Genomic DNA, 22,291 nt, shown 5'->3' on the forward strand with positions numbered 1-22,291 from the left:
AGGCATCCATGGATGAGACCCACTGCCTCTACTCTTCCCTGCCTGAGATCATCCAAACTCAGAGATTTAAACACCCTCTACAAGCTGATGGCTCTGAAATTTCCACCTGACACCTGGACCTCTTTCCTGAGCTTCAGACCTATCCCTTCAGATTCTCGCAGACACTAACCAAACACATCGGGAACCAACTACTGATCTCCCCACCCCAGGCTGCTCCTCCTCGGCCACCATGACTCCCAGTAAATGGGACTTTCATTCCACAAACCTGAGAGTCATCTATGAATTCCCCCTTTTTCTCTCCCTCAGCCCACGTGGAGGTCCTGTCAATTCTCCCTTCACTTTTCAATCCCAGAGCATCTGCATTTTCCAAAGAACTTTTTACACACTTATAATCCTGGTATGCATAAAACTTTGTATCCAGCCCTTTTCACTTAGCAGGAAGTTTCCCACATGCACAGCATTTGGTATTATACTTTTTAATGGCTGCAGAATGCTCCATCGAATAAATGCTGCTTAATTTACTTAGCCAGTCTCATATTGTAAAGCCTTTACTTTGCTTCCAATTTTTAGTTATAAATAATGCTGTGATGAGCATCTTGATGCAGAGAGCCTTTCCCCACCCTTGGATTATTTCCTTTGGACAGAGTCCCAGAAGTGGGATTACTAGGTCACAGGATTGTGGACATTTTTATGGCTTGTGAAGCACGTTGCCAAATTGCTCTCCAAAAGAGTGAAACTACTTTACTTTTATGTGTCTTTTTGATGGCATATACAGGTTGGAATATGCCACCACAGACCTAGGACAGTCCTGGCAGCTGAGAGTCTGGAGTTTTTCTTCTTTTATTTTAAAAACTTCTTAAAAATTTGCTTAATTCTCTCCTAATTATCAAAGTGATAAATACACAATACAGAAAGGCAAACCCAGAAATGTACAACCAAATAAACAAAAGCACCTATAATCCCACCTTCCCATAGGTTCTCAGAAGACATGACTCATTATCGGAATGCTAAAATGAGGAACTCAGACTGAATTTACACAGAAGGGAGGTGTTTTTTTTGTTTGTTTGTTTTGTTTTTAATTTATTTATTTGGCTGCACCGGGTCTTACTTGCGGCACATGGGATCTTCGTTGCTGCATACAGGATCTTTTGGTTGCAGCATGCGGGATCTTTAGTTGCGGCATGCGGGATCTTTAGTGGCGGCATGCGGGATCTTTAGTGGCGGCATGCGGGATCTTTAGTGGCGGCATGCAGGATCTAGTTCCCTGACCAGGGATTGAACCCGGGCCCTCTGCATTGGGAGCACGGGACCACTGGATGGCCAGGGAAGTCCTGAGGTGGTTGTTTTAATCACGGCTTTACACAGAGAGACCCTGGCCTTTCTGGACTAGTCCCCTGGGAAGGACATGTACATATTCTTGCACAAACAAACAAAAAAAATCACTTTTTAAACTCCTGGTGTGAAATCCCACTTAGGACTGGCTAGGGATATCCTCAGGGCATATCGTTGCCCTTCAGTGATAGGGTTCATCTCCTTAGTCACATCCACAGTCATTCAGACACAAGCTTGGTCCTTTCCAGGTGGGGAAGATGGCTTGGGGGTGGGGGTGGGGGAGGAGGCTGGCCATGAAGTGACAAACTGATTTCCGACCTTAGGAGCTGGTACTGAAAGCTGCTGTCAAGGTGGTCCCAGAACGTTCTTAACAATGGCTGGAGCCCCTGGAACACATGTTAAGAGAAGGGAGCACCCAGAGTGACAACACTGATAAGCAAACAGTAAAGAGGAAGAGGGACAGATCTGTTGAGGATTTACTGTGTGCTGGGCTGAGGGTTAAGCGCTTTATACACGTAAAATAAATGTAATGCTCACGATGCTACTTGTACAACAAGGAGTTACAACAGTAACTGCTATTATTATCCCCATTTACAGACAAGACACTGAGGGACTAGAACTTGTTCAGGACCCCAGCAGTCTGGCTCCGCAGCCCAGGCTCTTACTCTGAATCTCCTGGTGCACGTGTTCCAGGATGAGCCTCCAAAGGAGACCAGCTGCCCTTCTGAATTCTGTGAGGCAGCACCCCTCCCCCTGTTCTGTTCACCGTGACCACCCAACTCAGACACAGCGTCCCCATGTGTATTAGTGTGCTAGGGCTGCCATAACAGAAGGCCACAGACCGGATGGCTTAAACAACCTCCCACTTCTGGAGGTTGGAAGTCCAAGATCAAGGTGCCAGCAGGGTTGGTTTCTGGCGAGAGCTCTCTTCCTGGCTTGCATACGGCCACCTTCCCTCTGTGTGCCACACACTCCTGGTGTCTCCTCCTCTTCTTATAAGGATATCAGTCCTGTAGGATTAGGATCCCATCCTTACTACCTGGTTTAACCTTAATTACCTCCTTCAAGGCACTATCTCCAAATTCAGACACACTAGGGGTTATGGCTTTAACATATGAATGGCGGGGCACAATCAGTTCATAACACCTTACTGACCTGAGAAACACAGACTCCTGACATCTGCCAGATGACCCTGCACTGTCCCCATAGCTCATCCTCCATGAAGGCTCTGCTGTCATCATGCCTAGTATTAGCTTTTTCTTACTAGATTATGATTATTTGGAGGTTACAGGCCAATTTTCACTCATCTGTGCATACCACCCCATTCATTCATCCAACTCATTCATTCACTCTGCTGCCCACAAACTAGTTTAGGAATCACCTACTAGGAGCCAGGCCCTGTGTTAGCCCTGGGACTTCAATGGTGCACAGGATACAGCGATAACTCTGCATCCTAACGCAGTCAACCTGCCCACTTCTCTGTTCTGTACTCCCTAACCCCAGGCCACCTGACAGCTCTCACCTCCTGTCTCAAACCCAGATTGGGCAGGGGGCTCTTTAACACCTTCCTGCTCAGAGGAAACAGATGGTATTAATCCAAAGGAGCAGCCATTTCTAAGCAAGGGACTGCAAAGCTGTGTGTCCCCTCCCTGTAAATAAAATTATACATGTCCCAACCAGGGAAATAAATGCGTGCTTGCAAGACTCGTACAAGCAGTCCCTCTTGCCCAGGAAATAGGTTTGTTTCCATGAAATATTTCTATTAGAAAACAGAAAGGAATTGCCTCTTGGTGTTCTCAGATAGGGAGAAGGTGGGTGTTGCTTATCTCACTGAACCTGCCTTCACTGAAGTAGAGAACCATGAAACTCACAGCGACCATCCTTACCCCAGGAGGGGCAACAAAATGAGGGGAAACCTCAGTAGGCAAAACCATGGCGATGACAGGTGGATCCTATTTAACTTGGTACATGAGAGGGATGGGCAGGGGTTAAAGACACATATTACAAAGGGCAGTGGGAGCCCTTTTTGCTCTTCTTTCTCTTAGTGGCCTGAAATTCCCATATCAAACTGAATTAAAACATCTAGGTACAATGTATAAAATAGGTAAACAACAAGGACCTACTGTAGAGCATAGGGAACTATATTTAGTATCTGTTAATAACCTATAATGGAAAAGAATCTGAAAAAGAATAGATATATATACATATACATACATATAAGTGAATCACTTTGCTGTACACCTGGAACATTGTAAATCAACTGTACTCCAATTAAAAAGGAAACCATCTACGTACAATGTACGTGTGTGTGCCTGGGGTCAGACCCTCATTTGGGCCAAATATCCCAATCACTCCAACACTCTCCTTTCCCTCCCTTGTTCCCTTCCACAGCACCGAGTGGCCTTAAAGGAAAAACTAAGAATACTTTAATTTTTTAATCACAAAAAAATACTTGCCAGAGTGGCCTTTTAAAAATCTAAATCTGTGAATTGGGCGATTGGGATTGACATGTATACACTGATGTGTATAAAACTGATGCCTAATAAGAACCTGCAGTATAAAAAAACGAACAAAACAACTAATACTAAACTTTCATTGGGTTATTTGTATGGAAACATGTTAATATAAATGTTTCAGACATTACATGAAATTTCTAAAAATCTTATATTTGTATTTGTATGGAAATATGTATGGAAATATGTTAATATAAATGTTTCAGACATTACATGAAATTTCTAAAAATCTTATATTTGTACTTGTATGGAAATATGTATGGAAATATGTTAATATAAATGTTTCAGACATTACATGAAATTTCTAAAAATCTTATATGTTCTGGTATAATGTTATAAGTAATAATCCTAGTTATTACTTTAAAATGTATATCTCAGAAATAACTAATTTTCTTGTCAACTGCATTATTATGAACTGTCATCAAATCTTTAACCGTGGTCATTTTTAAGTCTTTTGTCATTTACAGACAGTTCTGGGTGTACTCTGATGATTTTGCAAATATGTTCCTATAAAAGGGTTTCATCTTCAAGAAATACATGGAAAAGACTCTGACAAGTACAGGTTTCTGGTAACGGACTGTACTGCTGAACTGAATGAATAAGCATTTTCAGAACTCTAATGAAAAACTGATGAACTCATAAAAGTGCTAACAAAAGATCAAGATGAAAAAAAAAAAATTAATTACATGGGACTGAGTGAACTGATGAGGATGAGTATAATTTTTGTGACTTTCTGTCTGAATTAAAAAAAAAAAAAAATTCCACAAGGACTCAGAGGCAAAGAATATACAAATCAATTTTCACTGCAAAGTAAAGGAGCTGTTACAGTGGAGGATTACTGGACTGAATGTCAATACTATGACATAGTATGAGTGTGTTTCATGTTTGGTAATTGCAATCATTGTTGCTTTTGTTGTGGTCATCCATGTACAATGCTTGGTGTCAGTCGATTTATCTCTTGTAAAAATAAAATACAGTGTGTGTGTGTGAAAAAAAAAAAAAAAAAAAAAAAAAAATCTAAATCTGGTGCCATTCCCCTGCACAGCGCACAGCTCCCTCCTCTGCCCTCCGAATCAAGTCCACGGTCCTTACATCTTGGATTTTGATGGCTCTCTTGGCTTTAGCCTCACCATGGCACATTTATGCCCTCACTGTGTTCAATTTCTTTCTGTTCCTCAAAACCTTTGTCTCTCTCTTCCGGGCCTTGGCACATGCCACTGTTTCCTCTACCTTGGTCACTCTTCTCAACTGTCCACCTGGCCAAATCCTCCTCCTCCTTCTGTTCTCTGCTTTAGTGCCTTCCTAGTGCCCTAGGCTGCATTAGCTGCTCCTCCTCTGGGTGCCTGACCCCCCAACCCGCATAATCCTGTAACAGTTGCCTGGTCAGACCCTGTGCTCCCCACCGCCGCATTCACCACTTCATCCTCAGGACCATCTAAAAGGCAGCACACAGGCAGAGCTCAGGGGATGTTGGCTGAATGAAGGGGTCCAGTGAGAGGCAGGCCCCTCAACATCTCAGTGCCCACTCTCTGCCCACTCATGGAGGCCAGGAGCTGTATCTTATCCATTCCTACATCTCCAGGGCCCGGCACAGGGGTTGGCACACAGCAAATGCTCAAGAAATGTTTGCTGCGCTAAGGGGAGTGGATATAGAGGAGAGGGGAGAAAACTCAGCTTTCTGGATAGATCTTCAGATCTCTACTCTGTCAACTGTTCACACACCCACACACCTGCATACCACCCCACCCTCCTCAATGGAGACCCACACGCGTCATGAGTGCCACTGGGAGGTGCCCTGTCCCTTTTAATTAAAACTCAGACAGGTGGCCTCCTCCCTACTCATTCCTCTCTCTCCAGGTCATTTCTGAAGACTGAGAATCAGCAGGACAGCTGAGAAGGAGTTGTGGATGTGGAGAAATCGCTGGGTTTGCACCTCTGCCTTCCAACCCTCCTCCCACATTACACAGTCTTCCTGTAGGTGAGCAGGCCCAGGGGCAGTAGGGCCAGGGGCCTGGAGGTCTCGCAACCAGGAGGCTGGGGGCTGGGGCCACGGCTGTCCCTGGCTTACTGTTTTTATTTCCTCAAGTCTCCTTTTCTTTTCCACTCCTTCACCAAAGGCCCAGTTTTAGGGGATCCCCTTCCTCCTCAGGTGGAGAAGGCAAAGCGCCTGGCGCAGGGCCATCACCCGCAGTCACAGAGGCAGGAAGGTCTCTGAAGGTCCTGGGAGCCACATCAAAAGAGAAGCTCCCGGGCCTGGTCCCTGGGGTGGGACTGAGGGTAGAGAGAGCCTGCTAGCAAAGACCCCTTTCTCCTTCAGGCTGAGCTTCCTCCGAAGAGGAAGGTGGGGGTTGACTGTGTTGGAGGAGCTTGTCACCTGGCGGGAAGCAAACCTGGTATGTACTTGCCTAAGTCCACTTCTGGGCAGACTGTGATGAAAAACATCCCAGATGCACAAACCAAGCAGAGTGGCAAAACAGGGCTGGGAGAGACGCAAACATTCCAGGAAGGCCTCCTGGAGGGGACCGCAACTTCTACATTTTAGAAAGATTTGGAAAACAAACAGCACTCAAACCACTGGAATTGTGTGTGTGCGTCTGTGTGTGTATTTTAGATGAAGGGGTGTGTGTTTCTTTCTCTGTGGAGGAAGGGAAACCCCCTGGCCAGCAATGAGGCTGTGGGATCATCTGTGAGTATCTTTTATCCCTGCAGCGCTGGGAGGAATAGTGGGCTACACCACAGGGGCCTGGGTGGCTGCCGCAGAGGCTGTTTCCGTCACCTCTCCCCAGCCCAGGTCCTCTACCGTCCCTGCCAAGCAACAGGGGTAGTAGCAATCCATACAGAGGGGTGGGTGGGGGACCCCTGAGCCAGTCTCCAAGGATGCAGTTCATTAGGACGCATCCTCTGTTGCCATGGAGATTCCCGGCCCACAGAGCCTGGCTAATAGTTCCTAAATTCACTCAGGCCTCGAGCACAATTAGACAAGATGAATTTTCGAGTTGGAGCATAATGAGACCCGGACGTCCGGAAAGCATATGGCAGCCTCCCAAGGGGACGGCAGAGCCCCGGGAGAGCACACTGCTGCCACAAGGTCACCAGGCCATCGCCTCTCTTGGGCGGGAGGTCTGGGAGGCACTGGGGAGCACTTCCCCTCCTTTAGAATTCTTCAGCAGCACAGCCTCTGTCTGAGCAGCGCTGGGGGATGGGAGAAAGGAAAAATAAGCTCTCCATATCTGTCCCAGGCCCTTCTAGGGAGAGGGTTGGGAGACTTTATTCTGCATCCTCTGATAAATTTGCCAACAAATGCATCTCACATGGCTGAAGCTATGCTTCACGCACAGAACAGATCCTCCTATCCATGCAAAAACACAAATATGCCATTCAAAAATCTCTACTTGAACATACACAGGGCCAGACACAAGAAACACGCCATGGGATTTGCAGCATCGCACGCTCCTTCCCACTCAGGGCATGGGGCTTGCCCTCTGGCAGGGGAGACAGGGCATGTTCAACTAGAACCATCTCAACATGGCAGTGACATGAGAAGGATGGAGTTAGGAGTGAGGAGAGATCAGAGAAGGCTCCCTGGAGGAGGTGGCATTTTGGCTGGGCCTTGAAAGCAGGGATCAAGAGACCTTTTGAGCAGAGAGGGAGCAGAAAAGCACAAGTTGAGTTTGGGGGCAGCCAGCGGACCAGTGTGGCTGGAGGGCAGGGTCTGAGCAGGGGCCAAGGAGGTAAATGGTGGCTCCAGAGGGAAGGCACTGAATGCTCAGCTAAGTGGCCCGGGCAGGGGGAAGCCAAAGAATACTGCCACCCAGGTGGGCAGTGGAGTCCAGGCTGATAAGACCCCAACCTCACGCTCCCCTAATCCAGGGCAGTCCCAAGCCCAGTTTGGGCCTGAACCCAGGACAGGCTCCCAGTGCGGCAGCCCCAGCTCCCATCCCCACCAGCTTCTCTCAATCAGTGTCACCCTTCCAAGCCTCCAGGAGCTCCGGTCAGAATCGAAACTCTCCTCTGACAGGCTCCTGCACAAAGCCCCCAGTGTTCTAAACACAGACCAGCCCCTTGGTGCCCAGCAGAGAGAGGGTCAGGGAGAGGGCAGAGTTAAGGTTTGCTGTAGGATTAAAAGTAGGGAGGAAGGAGTTGGGGAGAGAAGACAGCAGCAAAGAGGGGCAACTTGGGCCTGGCGGGCTCTGGGGAGGAACGCTTAGCAGGGACTTGCCTCTCTAGGGCACTAAGCTCCTCCTGGCTTCTTGAAGGTCCATGCTTTTTTAGAAGGCAGGCCTACTCTCTTGAGAAAACTGGATTACCATCTTTGGATCAATTTTTTCTCCCAGAAGTTTGCTATTAGCAAAAATCACTGACCCTGCATGATAGAGAAGCAGAGATGGCAAAACTTCTTGTTTGTTCTCTCTCACTTTCTCCTCCTCCCATCCCCACCCCCAGTCTCTCTCTGGCCAGGAACCCAGCTCAGTTCCCCGGAAACCAGGATACCCCAATTCCAGCCGGCTGCTGCCCCTCTTCTCCTGGGGTTGCCGACAGAGCCTGAGGCACTGACCTTCAGCCTCTGTGGGATCTGATTTTCTAAATCCAAAAATGCTCTCAGAGCCAAGTCTGTGGAACAAGGGAGATGGTCTGGTTTGAGGGGGGCTGGATCTGGGACACAGAACTGCTGACCAGAGAAGACTCCTCCTGGGTTTCCCACGAGCCCCTGTACCCCCGCTGACTTCTACCTCTCAGGCACCTCCACAGGTTCATCAACCTCCAAAACATCACCCCGAGTCCTGTTTCCTCTCCAGCCCTCACTGTTTCTTTCGGCCAGCTCAGGCTGTGCTTGGACCATCACAATGGCCCCCAACGGGTCTGCTGCCCTTCAGCCCACCAAGCGCAATGGGTCTAACTGTGCGGTCCCCCAGGAGAGGAACAGGGACAGAGTGAGAGCCCAGACGGAGTGTTGGCCCGTGCCCACTCTCTGCCGTGGTTCACCTCAGTAACTCTGGCGAAGCCTCTGTGTTCCATAGCAACGGAAGGGCTTTTTGTTTGGTTGGTTTTTTTTGTTTTTTTTGTTTTTTTTATGGGAGGGAAACAATTTAGGGAGAAGCCATTGGTTAAATGAAATGCTTTTGAGGCACTAATGAGCCAGGCAGTTAAGGGCATGGGCCCTGGGGTGCCTCAAGGATGGGACAGAAACTTGGCTCCATCTCAGTTTACCAGTTGTGTGACCATGGGCATGTTACTTAACTCCTTTGAGCCTCAGTATCCCCATCCACAAAATGGACATAACAGTAGCACCTTCCCTCCCCCATCCCTGTGGCTCACAGGCTGCTGAAAGGATGATATAAGATGCATGTAAAACAGCACAGTCCCTGGAACATGGTCAGCACTAAGTAAACATTTATCATTAGTGTTTTGTTACTGGTGAGTTCCAGTCCTACAGCGCCGCCCTCCTTGCCGCTCAAACCCAGACCAGCCCAGAACAGATGTGCTCAGCAGCCAGCAAAGCGGCAACACCATTTCCCTCTGTCGTTTCTCCTTGACCCAAGAAGGCTGGGCCTCTTAATTGCTCTTTGGCTTTACTCAATTTGAAATGAGCAGGACACCAGTTCCCCACAGGAAAAAATAAATATGCTTCTGCTCACAATACTAATGAGGCTGGAGACGAGGGAGGCTGGCAGGGGAGGGCAGCCCCTGAGGACTTCCGCCGGCCATGCAGAAGGGTGCGGCCCATCCTCCAGAGGGCAGGAGGGATGGGAGGCTCTGGCTGCGCTCCACAGGCCCCAGATCAGGGCCAGGCTGGCTCAGGTAACCCACAGAATGGGGTGTGGGAAGCCCACTGCGGGGATGCCCACAGATTCATGATCCAGCTCTTCTCCGGGGAGCTCCGGGACCACCCGGGCTGTCATCTTCCTCTCCTCCTATTCAGTCACCAAGGCCTGGAGATTCCCCTTCCCGGGCCCACTGTCTCGGCCCTGGTTCAGACACTCACCAGCTCCCAGCCTCCAGCCTTTCCCTCTCCTGCCCGTCCTCCCCTGAGGGGTCACTCTCGCTCAGTCAGCTGGCAAACATGAGCGAGCAGGAAGCCCGTGAAAGCCTGGGGGAGGCAGGAGGACTCCGAGGGACCCAGGCCCAGCTTCCCCCTCCTTTCTGACCTCTCCCCTCGTGCTCCCCCAGACAAAAGCCTCACAGCTGTGCCCTGAGCGGGAGGCAGCCCCCTCCTCGGAGCCTGGGAGCTCTCTGCTCTCTCAGCCAGAAAGATCTTCCCAGATTCCACGTGGCTCCTCCCTCCCCTCGTTCCACCCTGGGCCCCGACATCCCCTTTTCAGAGCTGCTCTGTCTAAAGCAGCCCCTCCCATCGCTCTGCCCTCTGACCCCACTGCATTTTTCTTCATAGCATTTACCACCACCTGACATCTAATATTTATGAATTTGTGTTCTGTCCTGTCTCCCCACCCTCCAGGGCCAGTCCCCTGAGGGCAGGGACTTTTTCTGTTTTGTTCACCTGTGTGGATGTGTCCCATCATCTAGAACGGTGGCTGGCACAGTACGTGCTTAATGATGTGTACTGTCGTGGAATCTAATGACTGGATCACATCCATTTCCCACGTACAACTCATGCATAACTCACCCTGGCCTCCACCTTTACCTCCCCTCTGGCTACTCCCCAAGCGCACTCCCCACCTTCTCAGCTCCTGACCCTCTATGCTCAGACCTCCCCGGACAACCTGGAAGCTGCAGAACATTTCGGGAGTGACCCTGCCCTTGTCTTTACTCATCTGTGCCTTCCCTCCTCCATCCTTTCCCAAATCCTACTCACCCTTCAAAGTCAGACTCAAACACCCCCTCCCCTCGGAAGCCTTGTCCAGTCTCCCAGGGCTCTGTGGCCTTCAGGACCTGTGTTCAGCGCTACTTCAAATACTCCATCAGTATCTGTGTCTGCCTCCCAGGCAGAATTCAACTTCCTTAAAGGTCAGGGAGACTGGTCCCTTCTGTGTGTCCCCCGAGGCTGCACAGTGCCTGGCATGGAGCAGGTGCTTAGTGGATGGTAGTTTGTATTAAGATTCAGATTGTTCTAATGCTAAGACCTGTTATTAACTGTTACCTCTTACAAGGTCCACCACAGGAGACGGAACAGCAAGCCAGCCCTGGAGCTGAGAACAGAAGCCCAGCCCCAGGGGCCAAACTGAGGGCAGGGATCCAGGTTCCCTGAGTGTGGACAGCAGATGATCTGAGGCCGGCCATGAGGCTTGGGCATGGAGCCACAGACTTCCACATCTGAACACAAGGCTGATCCCACTGTCAGGGAGAAGTGCTGCCTGCAACTCCCAGGGGATGGAAACCGACACCCCCGTCCCCTTCCTGGGAGGAAATCCGGCCAGGATTCTCAGGGACATGGGAGAGCAGGGCTCAGCTGAAGGAGGAAGGAGGGAAGAGGCCACAGGGTGGGCCTGGGTCCCAGAGCACCCCCTCTGGCTTGACCCCACACGCCACAGCTGAGGCCGCCAGCGGCACTGGCCACTCAGTCCTTCTCCTGGTCAGTTCTCTGGCCTTGAACACTGCATGGCTGGGACTTTTGCATGGTACAATGCTCCCTACACCCATTCACTGCTTCAGAGCAAGCCCACTCCACAGCTCATCTGACTCTCCAAACACTATCAAGGGGCAAACAGAACTGGATTGATACCCCAGAGAGGTTAAGCAACTTGCCCAAGGTCACAGAGCATGTTAGAAACAAAGCCCAGAATAGAAACTAGACTGAGATTTCAGTTGTCATTTGGAGTCACCAGGAAAGCATGTGCTGAAAGGCTTTCCTGGGGCTGGAGGCAAGAGGTTGAGAGGGCTTTGTCGCCTCCAGAAATCCTACTCCCCTTTATTCTGCAAGTACACAGGCTCTGTCTGGCTTCAAACCCAAAGAAATCTCTGCTCACTGGCTCTCAGACTCAGGAAGCAGCCCATTCCCTGTGGCTTCTTTCCTGGAAGATGCATTCAATAAACAGAGCTCCTTTCTCATCTTCCTGCATAAATATTTCAGGAGACTAAGAAACAAACAGATCTGTGTTTGATCTGCTGGCCACTCAGAAAGGAGGGCTCCTCTATCCCAGGCAGGACCCCCGCCCCCTCCCCAGGCACTGCAGTGTCCACCAGGCTGTGGGAAATACAAGACGGCAGGGAGAGCCGCTTTCCTACAGCGGCTCCTCACCTGGGTTGGGGAACCTGGTGGGAGCCGGAGAGCAGAGCCCAGTTTTACCAGAAGTGCCCCTCCCCTCACCATTTGCCATTCCTAGGAATGGAGAACATGGTCTGCCAAGAGTCTGTTGTTCTTGGGGACGCTTCAGTCGCTGCTGCCCAAGAGCACACGGTAGGGGACGGGGGTTCCGCACAGACAGGCACCGCCTACGGGGAAGGGGGCGCAGAGCCTCCCAGAACAGGTGGACCACAGTCTGGCTGGAGACCTCGGCAACTTATCGGGCCAGTTCCCCCAAGCCTCCTCAAACAATCCTCTTATTTATCCATTCAAACGCTCATGGAGCACATTATTCTTGGACCCAGAACATTCAGCGGCTCCCCACTGCAGACAGGACTCTGACTTCTCAGACTGTCACCTCCTGTGCTTCCCAACCTTGCCCCACCCCAGCCTCCCAACCACATCTCTCCCTGCCCAAGTCATGCTCCGCACTCCAGTTAGCCTGGTTCCTCCCTTTCCCCCACGAGTCTTTCCCTCTCCTAAATGCTGTTCTATCTTTGCCTTTTCTCCTCTCTTTCTTTTCTCTTGCCCTTCTCAGGATGGTGCATGTGCCACCTCCTCCATGAAGCCTTCCTTGACCATCCCACCCCACAGTGATCCTGCCTCTCCCCTGAGCTCCTTCGTGGTTCACTGCCACCACTGCTTCCCCGGGGACTGCTCCTGTGACACTCTCATGTGTGAGGGCTTATCGTTCCAACTCAGTTACAAGCGTCTAGAGAGCCAGGCTCTAGCTCTTATTTCAGCCGAGTGTCTGAGGATGAGGGCTGCGTCTGGACAGGGCTGCTCCAGAAGGAAACTCAGCTCTGAAGAAATTTTGATGCCCAGGCCCTACCTCCCAGAGATTCTGATTCTGTTGTTCCACGGCGGGTGGGTGCAGGGAGGACCAACTACATAATCTGCAGGGCCGCTTGATCAAAAATTATGAAGAATTTCAAGACAGTGTCAGCAGAATACTAAACCAAGCATCGCACAGGTCACACACCTGTGACACTGACCTTGAGCACAAGCATATAAACCTCCCCAGGTGGTCTGCAGCCAGCATTAGAGTCACCGCTAATGGCAACGAGGAGCCACTGAAGATTCCGCACCTCTGAGCTCCCAAGACAGTGCACGCATCTGTGTCTCCTTCACCTCTGCAAGCCTGGGCTGCCTGGGGCACAAGCAAATATTTGTAGAATGAATGAATACGTGAATGGATGGAGAGATATGGAGCTGGAACCAGAAAGCTGAGAAGAATCTTTTTTCCATTAAAAATCTATTAAATTATTAATATTTATTATTAATAAATAGAATAATTATTCCTTTATAGAAAACCAAACATTAATGTTTTAATATTCCTATATTAAAATAGATCCAACATGCCTATAGCACACAAGTCTTAAGTGTTCAGCTTGCAAAATTTTTACACATGTACACATGCACCTAACCACCATCATTCCAGAAGGTTCTCTCGTGCCCTATCCCAGTGAATACTACACCCCTAAGCCCCAACCAGGTCACCACTGAAAACTGGAAAGAATTTTCATCAAAGAAGGACTCTGGCTGAAGGGGGCAGAATCAGCACAGGGGAGGGTGTATTGAAGAGATGTGGAAGAGGCTGACTCATAAAATTCCCTTCTTGTGTGTGGAGGGCTGATGTTTACACCAAATGGGAGGGGGTAGGCACAAAGGTTCAGATAGACTGAGCAACTTGCTCCAAGGCCCAGGGCAAGCCAGGGGCAGAGCTGGGACTCGAACTCTGGTCCTCAACCTCCAAGTTTCATAAACCCTTGGCAGTCTGGAGTGAACATGTGTGTGTGTGTGCGTGCGTGTGTGTGTGTGCGTGCGTGCGTGCGTGCGTGTGTGTGTGTGCTGGAGGACACAGCTCAGAAGGAGACTCTGGCTGTAGGGTCTGGAAGAGCTGGGGGAGGGTAGCTGGGCAGCAACAGGGCATAAGCACATCCATAAGCTCACTCCTGCACCCAGCCTCGAACCAGGTGATACTATCCTAAGCTAGTTGGGAAAACTGAGTCCCAACCAGAGGGGATCAACTCAAGATCACACAGCCACACAGTGTCAGAGCTGGAGTTTAAGCAGGGGGCTCCAAAATCCCATTCCAGGAGGAATTCTCACCAGGCCATAAGCAAGTCTCACCAGGCCATAAGCAAGTCTTCCTAGAAGGAGACTTAGGGCCTCTCTGCCCCCTCCCCCCTGCACCCTGTCTTCTCAAGCCCAGATTCAACCTTTCTGGCAGCCCGAGGCAGATGAGAAAGGCCAGTGCCATGCAGTGGTCCCAGCCAGGGGTATCTCCTTGGGGGAGAGAGGGGCACGTGCTGCACTCACCCAGGCATGGGAAGATGCCAGCAGGAAATCTGGGCTGGGGGCCCAGAACCTGCACTCCTACCTCATGATACACGGGCTTTGTCAATGTCCACTCGCCACTCTGCCTCCAGGGCAACATGGGTTGGGGTGGACCATCTAAAGTGCAAGTCAGGGCTTCCCTGGTGGCGCAGTGTTAAGAATCCGCCTGCTAATGCAGGGGACACGGGTTCGAGCCCTGGTCCGGGGAGATCCCACATGCCGCGGAGCAACTAAGCCCGTGCACCACAACTACTGAGCCTGTGCTCTAGAGCCCGTGAGCCACAACTACTGAGCCCGTGTGCCACAACTACTGAACTCACGCGCCTAGAGCCCGTGCTCCTCAACAGGAGAAGCCGCCACACCACAACAAAGAGTACCCCTGTTCGCCACAACTAGAGAAAGCCCGCATGCAGCAACGAAGACCCAATGCAGCCAAAAATAAATAAATAAATTTATTAAAAAAATAAAAAATAAAAAAATAAGGTGCAAGTCGGACCACATCACTCTTCTGCTTAAAACCCCTTGGGGGCTCCCGGCACCACCAGGGGTGAAGTTCACGTTCCTTGGTTGGGCAGCCCTGGCTCCCCAGCTCCTGCCTGCCTCCCAGCCTGTTCGTCACTTGCCGTCCTACCCTTTCCACCCAGCAGCATCCAACTCGCCTCTCTCCTGGAATAAGCCAAACCTGCGTCCCCCTCCATGCCTTTGTTTATGCCAGCCCTCTACCTGGAATGCCTTCCCCTCCCTTCATCCACCTCTGCCTACTCATCCGTGACAGCTGAGATGAGATCTCTTCCTCCAGAAAGCGTCCTTGGCCCGCCACCCCGTCCCCATGGCTTCAGAGTTCTGTGCTCACATCTCCACTCCCCCGCTCACCGGCCTCCCTTCCCCACATCCCTGCGGCCGTGTGTCCTTCTGAGCCACCATCTCCTCCACGAGACTGCGCTCCCCCAAGGGGGGGACAGCCTGGGTTCATCCCTGCGTGCTCAGTGCCACGTGCTTTGGGCCTGGCACACAAGTGCTCAGCAAATGTCTTCTGAATGAATCTAAGGCCTCATTTTATTTTCATAAGGGTGAGGGGTGGGGAGGGTGGTCGGTGGTCAGGGAGCAGAGCGGCCAGGGTGGAGAGGTGCACAGAATAAGGCTGGTCATCCTCTCCACTTCCGTTCCCTGGGCAAAACTGGCTGGTGGTAAACAGCTCTCCCCCCCTGTCTCACCTTCCCCCTCAGGAGCCTCTCCTGAGTCTCACTGCTTTGGGTCTTGCTATCAGCAAGCTAAGGCATCATCCCTCCCAGGGGAATTTATATTTTAATAACATCTAGAAGGCCCAAAGGAACTGAATTCTATAGTGGCTTCTGGGCCTGGTGACTGGGAGGGTATACTTTAAAAAGCAACCACACAGCAAGATCAGCCGTCCACTGCCAGGCCAGCACGCCACTAAGTTTCTGCACGTCCATGGGGCTATGTAATCAGACGTACCAAGCTCAGGTCCCAGCTCATCCTTCCCCACTGTGTGCGCCAGGGTGAGTGCTGCCCTCTCGGAGGCTCAGTCCCCCCACCTGTAAGGCGGGAATGACAGCATAGCACGGGGGACCAGGGGACCGTGGGATAATGGATGTGCACTGGCCGGTGTCGGGGGCAGGCTCAGCAGAGCAGTGTCATTCCTGCTGCTTTTCTAAAGCAAAGGCCCACAGAGCTTGCAGCTCCCACGGCCAGCCCCAGCACTCTGGTCCTCTCCGGGGCCTGCAGAGGCGCGGCTTTGTTTGTGGCTCCTGAGCCCCCCTCTCCTCCCCTCCGCCCACTCTCCCTTCCTCCCTCCCTCCATCCCTCCAAGCCAGAGTTCCAGGGAAAACTTTGTCTGGAGACTTCTCAAGCCAGTGATAAGGCCTGGCCAGAGAAAAGCTCTTAGCAACCCAGACTCCCAACCCAGAGGCCCTTCTAATGGTTTCAGAGAAACAAAGGAGGGAAAGATTGCCTGCAGCTCTGCGTGCCAGGTGGGCCGGCTTCCAGGAGGGAGAGTGAGGTTCACGGGCCGCTGTGGAGGCCAAGGTGGCGGGCTGGCATGTAGGACACATGGGCCACCAGATCTGGGTAATCACAGCCCCACGGCCGAGCAGAAAGAGCCTCAGAAGTCGTTCCTTCTGCCTTTGCCACGGCCTCACCAGGCCCTGGGGCAGGCTGCTCCTGGCTGGTCACTTGGGGAGCCAGTCCTCTTCATTTGGGTGCCCACTGTCAGCTAGACTGAGTTCTGAAAGTCTACTTTCTGGAACTTTCTCCCACCCCCACTTCTGAATCAGTCGTTGGCCTGATTTCTAGTAGAAGACTAGAAAAACCCACTAAACTGAAGTTCATCCAACCCAAACCTGTCACTAGGCAGGAGGGAGCCCCAGTTCCTGCTCAGCCACTGGTGCCCCTTTGGGTAAACCTTCTGGGGCCTCAGTTTTCTCCTCTGCAAAATGGGGGAGCCCATTACATCTCTTTAGAGTCCCTTCCAGCTCTAGCAGTCCGTGGATCTATAGGAGTAACGACTTAGCCCAAGCAGCAACATCCAGGGAATAGTCTAGGCTTGTTTCAAATTCTGCCCAATCTCGCACCTTTACACCAGGTACCCCATGGTCTATATCACACCTTTTCTACCGTGCATAGCCCTTTGATGAACACTGTGAAAGGTACTAAAAAGAATCAGATGTAATCCCTGGCCTCAGCAAGCTCATAATTAAGGAGTCAAGGTTCATGCTCATAAAGCAATCAGCAAACAACATAACACCTTGGGCTTTTATTTGTATCTGGTGTAGTGGAGACTGGGTGCTACAGGAGCTCTTGGGACAGAGAAATTAACACGGATGCAGACCCTGAAAAGGCCAGTTTAACAGGACAACTCAGGCCCTGAAATAGCCTCAGTGCATAACAACTTGAGTTTGTCCTCAGATATAATAATGATTAAGGCAGGAAGGTAGACCCCTGGGCTTTAGAGGACAGATGTGTGATAATAAAAAGTTAACAGATGGCTCCTCAGGTACACAGAAATCCCCTTTCCCAGAATTCCAAATTTCTCGGAATCCCAAATTTCCCCATGCATTCCTGCAAACTGATCTTTCACCTGGAGGTTGGCAGGGCAGGCAGAAACAGCATTATCTTTACGAAGTTCAACAAAAAACCTCAAGAATTAAATCATTTTGTCCCCATCCACCAACACCTTTCTTTTCATCAGCTGTTCCATGTCTTAGAAATTCCGCCAGATCCCAGATCATAAAGCTGTTAGTTCTGAAATCACACTTAAGGTGTTTAAACGGTTCGCTGGAAATGCTTCAAGCTACTAGAGCATATTCCTTTCCATAAACCTAAAGGAAAAGCAAGTCTGAGCCCCAAAGGCATAAGGACGCGTCTGGAGCAAAGGTCAAGGTCACTTGCCACTGGGGACAGGATGGAATCTCTCTGCCCAGAGACCCAGGCAGGACTGTGCTCTGGGACCCATCCTCCCCAGCCTTCCACAGGGAGCTGGGGCTTGCAGGTAGCCAGGATGATACAGATCAAGGTTCGGATACTTTATTTGGCTCACTTTTCAAATGAAAGCAGGATGCCCAATTTTTACTGCCAGATTATTTATCCCAAGCGTATTAAAACATCCAAAATAGAATAGGAAGAGAGAAAAACAACTTTTTATCTGCACCCAACTAGCCTGACGGAGTAAAAACAGATAGAGGCTGTTTGGAAGAGATGAATTCCTCTTTTTCATACCAACAGAGTATGAATAAATTCTGAAGTCAGGACTACAGCGCAGGAGAAGTGGGTTAGCTATTGGATGGAACTGCCAAACTCTGAAGGCCATGAAACGCTGGTGATGGGAGGGGGCAGGAGGGAGCGCGAATTAGACATGACAATAACCATCCCCTTCCATGACATCTATGAGCGCCTTAACTTACACATTACAGCACCCTAGTAAGGTTGAGTCCTAATTCCATTTTCAAAGATGAGAAAACAGAGGTTCAGAGATGTTGAGGGACTAGCCCAAGGTCACAAGGTAAGAAAAAGAGGCAAGAGCAAGGCTTGGATCTTCTGCCTCCAGGCCCCCTGCTCTGGTCCCATGTTTTGGGGTCATTCCAGCCTGATGGAATGGCAAGCCAGAAGGCCTGGGAGGTAGGCTCAGGTCCTCCCCAGCTTTGTGACCCTAGTAAGTTACCTCACTGCCCTCTCTGGGCCTGTTTCTGCTACTATGGAAATAGGAACAATAATAGCACAGACCTCAGAGGTAATCAGGAAGATTAAATGAGTAAATACATATGAAACAATTTGTATGTGCCTGGCATAAACTAAGCACCCTCAAAGGGTTAGCTACATTTGTTGTTGTTGTTTATTTCACTGTCACCTCCTTGAAAGCAGGGACTTAACACCTGGTGAAAGGCTCCAAACAGCCTACTAAGAAATTAGTATTTATTACGATTAGGAGTCAGTCTCATATTCCTAGAAAGTGTGGAGTTCACGAAGGCAGAGGGCTGGACCAGACGACCTCAGACGGCTCTAGAGTTAAACCCTGAGCATGGGGGCTTCTTCCCAGGGATTAGCGTGATCACCACCCAGAATGAGCCTCCCCACATTCCCATCTGCGGGCAGCCAGAGCCTCCCACAGTGTCACCATCTGTCTCACTCAGGGGCCAGTAAGTTTAAGCCTGTGAAAAATGTTACCTTCTCTGTGGTCAGGCAGGGCAGAAACCAAAATGCAGATACCCAACAGACTTCTAACATTAAAAATTCTGCATCTGTCCCTATGGTTTTACTGTAAAGACCAAGGCCCAATCCAGATAATCAGAAAGGTTTAAAAAACAAAATCGGTCATAATTGGGCCCAGTAAAAATGGAAGGTGGAAATTTTCCTGCCAGAGCAAGGTTTCCTTTTGGGGAAAAAAAAAAAAAATGACCCCTCCCCAGAGCTGCCTGCGAGCCAGGAGGGCCCCTGCCCTCCCTTACACAGCCCGGGGAGGCCCTGGGAGGGCAGCAGAAGGCTGGGCAATGGCATGTGGCACTTCCACACCCCTCAGGTCAGTTTAAGAAGTGGCCCAGTGACAAGCCATTTTCAAGCTGCAGGGAGGAGGAAGGAAAGAGTGCCAGAGTCAGGAGGCCCAGGTCTGGACCCATCTCTGTTCTGCCTCACTGGGCGAGCTTTTGCAGCTTACTTGGCCTCTCTGTGCCTGATTCCTCATCTGTAAAGTGGAAATAACAACAGTAATCTGCGCCATGAAGTCTCTCTGATGATTAAATGAGCCAATACCTGGGCTGAGCCCTCACCAATGCCTGGCATGCAGGAAGTGATCCTGGAGAGTTGTTTTTGACTCCAGACGTCTGCTCATGCTGCCCTGTTCCCTCTGCCTGTTATCCTCTCCTCAGCTCCCCCCATTTCACCTGCTACCTCCTACTCATCCTTCATGATTCAGCTAACAGTCACTTCTGAGCCCCCTGATTAGGTCAGGCCCCCTGCTATTATTCCCAGAGCTCCCTGTACTGCTCATTTCATAACCCCCAGGACACTCACTGTCAGCATTTGTTTAATTTTCTGTCTTCCCGATGTTAATAGCTAACACTAACTGCCAGGCATGTGGTAAGTGCTTCACACAGATCAGCTCATTTAATCTTTATAATAATCCTTTTAAGTACTACTATTATCAATCCCAATTAAAGGATGGGGAAACAGATGTTCAGAGAGGTTAGGCAACCTGCCCAAGAACACACTGCAAGTAAATGATACAGTGCCATCTGTCTGACTCGAAAGCTGGCATTCTTAAGCACCCCTTGGGAATCAAGGGCCATCTCAAGAGAAGGCTGCTTCTGGTAAGGGCTGCAGGCCTGGACCACAGACCTGCGTTCCCTACACAAAGCTAGCTTCACGGAAATGAAGAAGGCCCTGCCTCTGCCCCACCTTGTTCTGCTGCTGTGCTGGCCACCCTACCTATAAGCAGCCTTATCTAATGCCAGATACCACGTGCAGGATGTCTTCCTTCCCAGCACCATTCCCCCAGTCATTCACATTGCTCCCAGCTCCAGCAAAGGCCACAGGAAAGTCTGAGCATGATACACCCACAAGTGTCACCCTCAAGGCGAGCACACCTCCATGGCAGGGCCACAGACACACAGACAGGAGCCCTACACTTTGGGGGTAGGGGCTGCAGAATATGACAGAGCCCAGTCAGGAGAGGCCTGGAAGTCAGAGGAATGTGTGCTCTGGAGTCAGACAGCCCAGGTATAGATCCCTGCTCCCCCACCCACTAAACCTGCAACCTTGAGCAATTCACCTACTCTTACTGAGCCTCAGTTTCCTCCTCTGGAAAATGGGATCATCCAATAATAGAATCAATCTCATGGTGAACAGAGTAAATGCAATCATGCCTGCCCAATGCCTGCTTAATAACTGTTATTCTCATCTTCACAGGATGTGGACCATTATGTGATCAGATTGAGAAGGTTCTGGCTCAAAGTCAGAAGATCTGGGTGTGCATCCCGGCTCTGACCCACATTAGCTCTGTGACTAGGGTGTGGTCATCTCTCTACTCAGAGACTCTGTTTATTCATCTGTAAATAGGGGGAACCCTCCCCACCATGGGACCGGGCGAAGGGATTCACTGCAGTAACCCATGTTTGTGTTCTGTAAACAGGACAGTCGTGAGCAAACCTGGGCGCCTCCCATCGCTGTGTTAATTAATTGGAAGGAGGGTACCAGCCAGAAACCAATTACCAAGTCCCTCCAGGGGCCTCTGCGGGGGGCAGGGGGGAGGGAGAGAGGAAGGGTGAGTGGCAGCTCCACCCCCAATCCCCCCCTCACCTCCCACCCTACTTGTGCCTCCTTCGCAGCTGGTCCCACACTCCAGGCCCACAAAGGAGAGGCTCATTCTAAACAGCTTCTTTTCATGTGGAAGCCACCGGATTTGCATCTGTCCTTCCCTGGCAGGGCCCCGCTCCCAGCCAGCTGCTCCGAGCTTCCCAGGCTGCAGGCAGCTCGGGGCTGGGGCCTGAGCCTGCGGGGTACACGGGCAGGGAAAGGAAGGGAACAGAACGAGCTGATCAGAAGAGGGAAGGAGAGGGGGCTGGGCACAGAGGGAATTTGCACATTCCCTCATCTCCTGGACACCAGACAAATTCTGTGGCCGGCGTATCCAAATCAGAATCTGGGCTGCCCCGGTGCCAGGAGCCGGCGGCAGCTGAGGCCATGTCTGCTCCAGGCTGGCCAACCCGGGAGAGAAGTGGAAAAACTCACTCTATCGCTGAGCTGCCAGGGTCTGATGCTGCCAGGCCATTGGTCCAGCCAGCGTCCGTACGCTCAAACTGGCCGAGCCCATGTCTGTGCTGACTCCACAGGCTTGGCTGGCTGTGGGGTGATTCTGGGGCCCTGGGGAGCCTCACAACCTTTCCCAGATGCCTCTAGGCGCTGCCATAGATGCCAAGGTGGCAACACCCCCAGCCAAGAGAACACAGGGCCTCCGGGCACACTGAGGAAGGGAGTAACTCACCAGAGCTTTTCTGGAGAGTGAGGGAGAGACAGCAAGGAAGGAAAGAGCCTGTATTTACTAAGCACTTATAGCATGCAGCCAAGACCGGCGTCTCCCAGCTTGTGTCCACTGGACCTTGACACTCCTAACCCAGGACGCTGAGATACCTCCTTCCACATCCATCTCCTCAAAGGTCCTGGACAGCAGGGGCTGTGGCTATGCATTCTGTGACCCTAATGCCTAACACAGGGCCTGGCCCAGAGCAGGAGCTCAGAGGGTGCCGGCTGAACGAATGAGTGTATGTTAGCTAGATACCTTCTGCACGAGGATGCTAGCGATCTGGAAAAAGCACTGCGAGGAAGGAGGAGGTATAGTGTGTGCACGGAGTGTACAGAA

General features: G+C 50.9%; 1 protein-coding gene across 2 annotated transcripts in view; it reads right to left on the reverse strand.

Annotated features, from left to right (window-relative positions):
* Positions 1-22,291, reverse strand: part of CORO2B (coronin 2B) — a 142,719-nt gene that overhangs the window by 114,730 nt on the left and 5,698 nt on the right. The window lies entirely within an intron of this gene.

Source organism: Balaenoptera ricei, chromosome 2, assembly GCF_028023285.1.
Source record: "Balaenoptera ricei isolate mBalRic1 chromosome 2, mBalRic1.hap2, whole genome shotgun sequence".
NCBI lineage: Eukaryota > Metazoa > Chordata > Mammalia > Artiodactyla > Balaenopteridae > Balaenoptera > Balaenoptera ricei.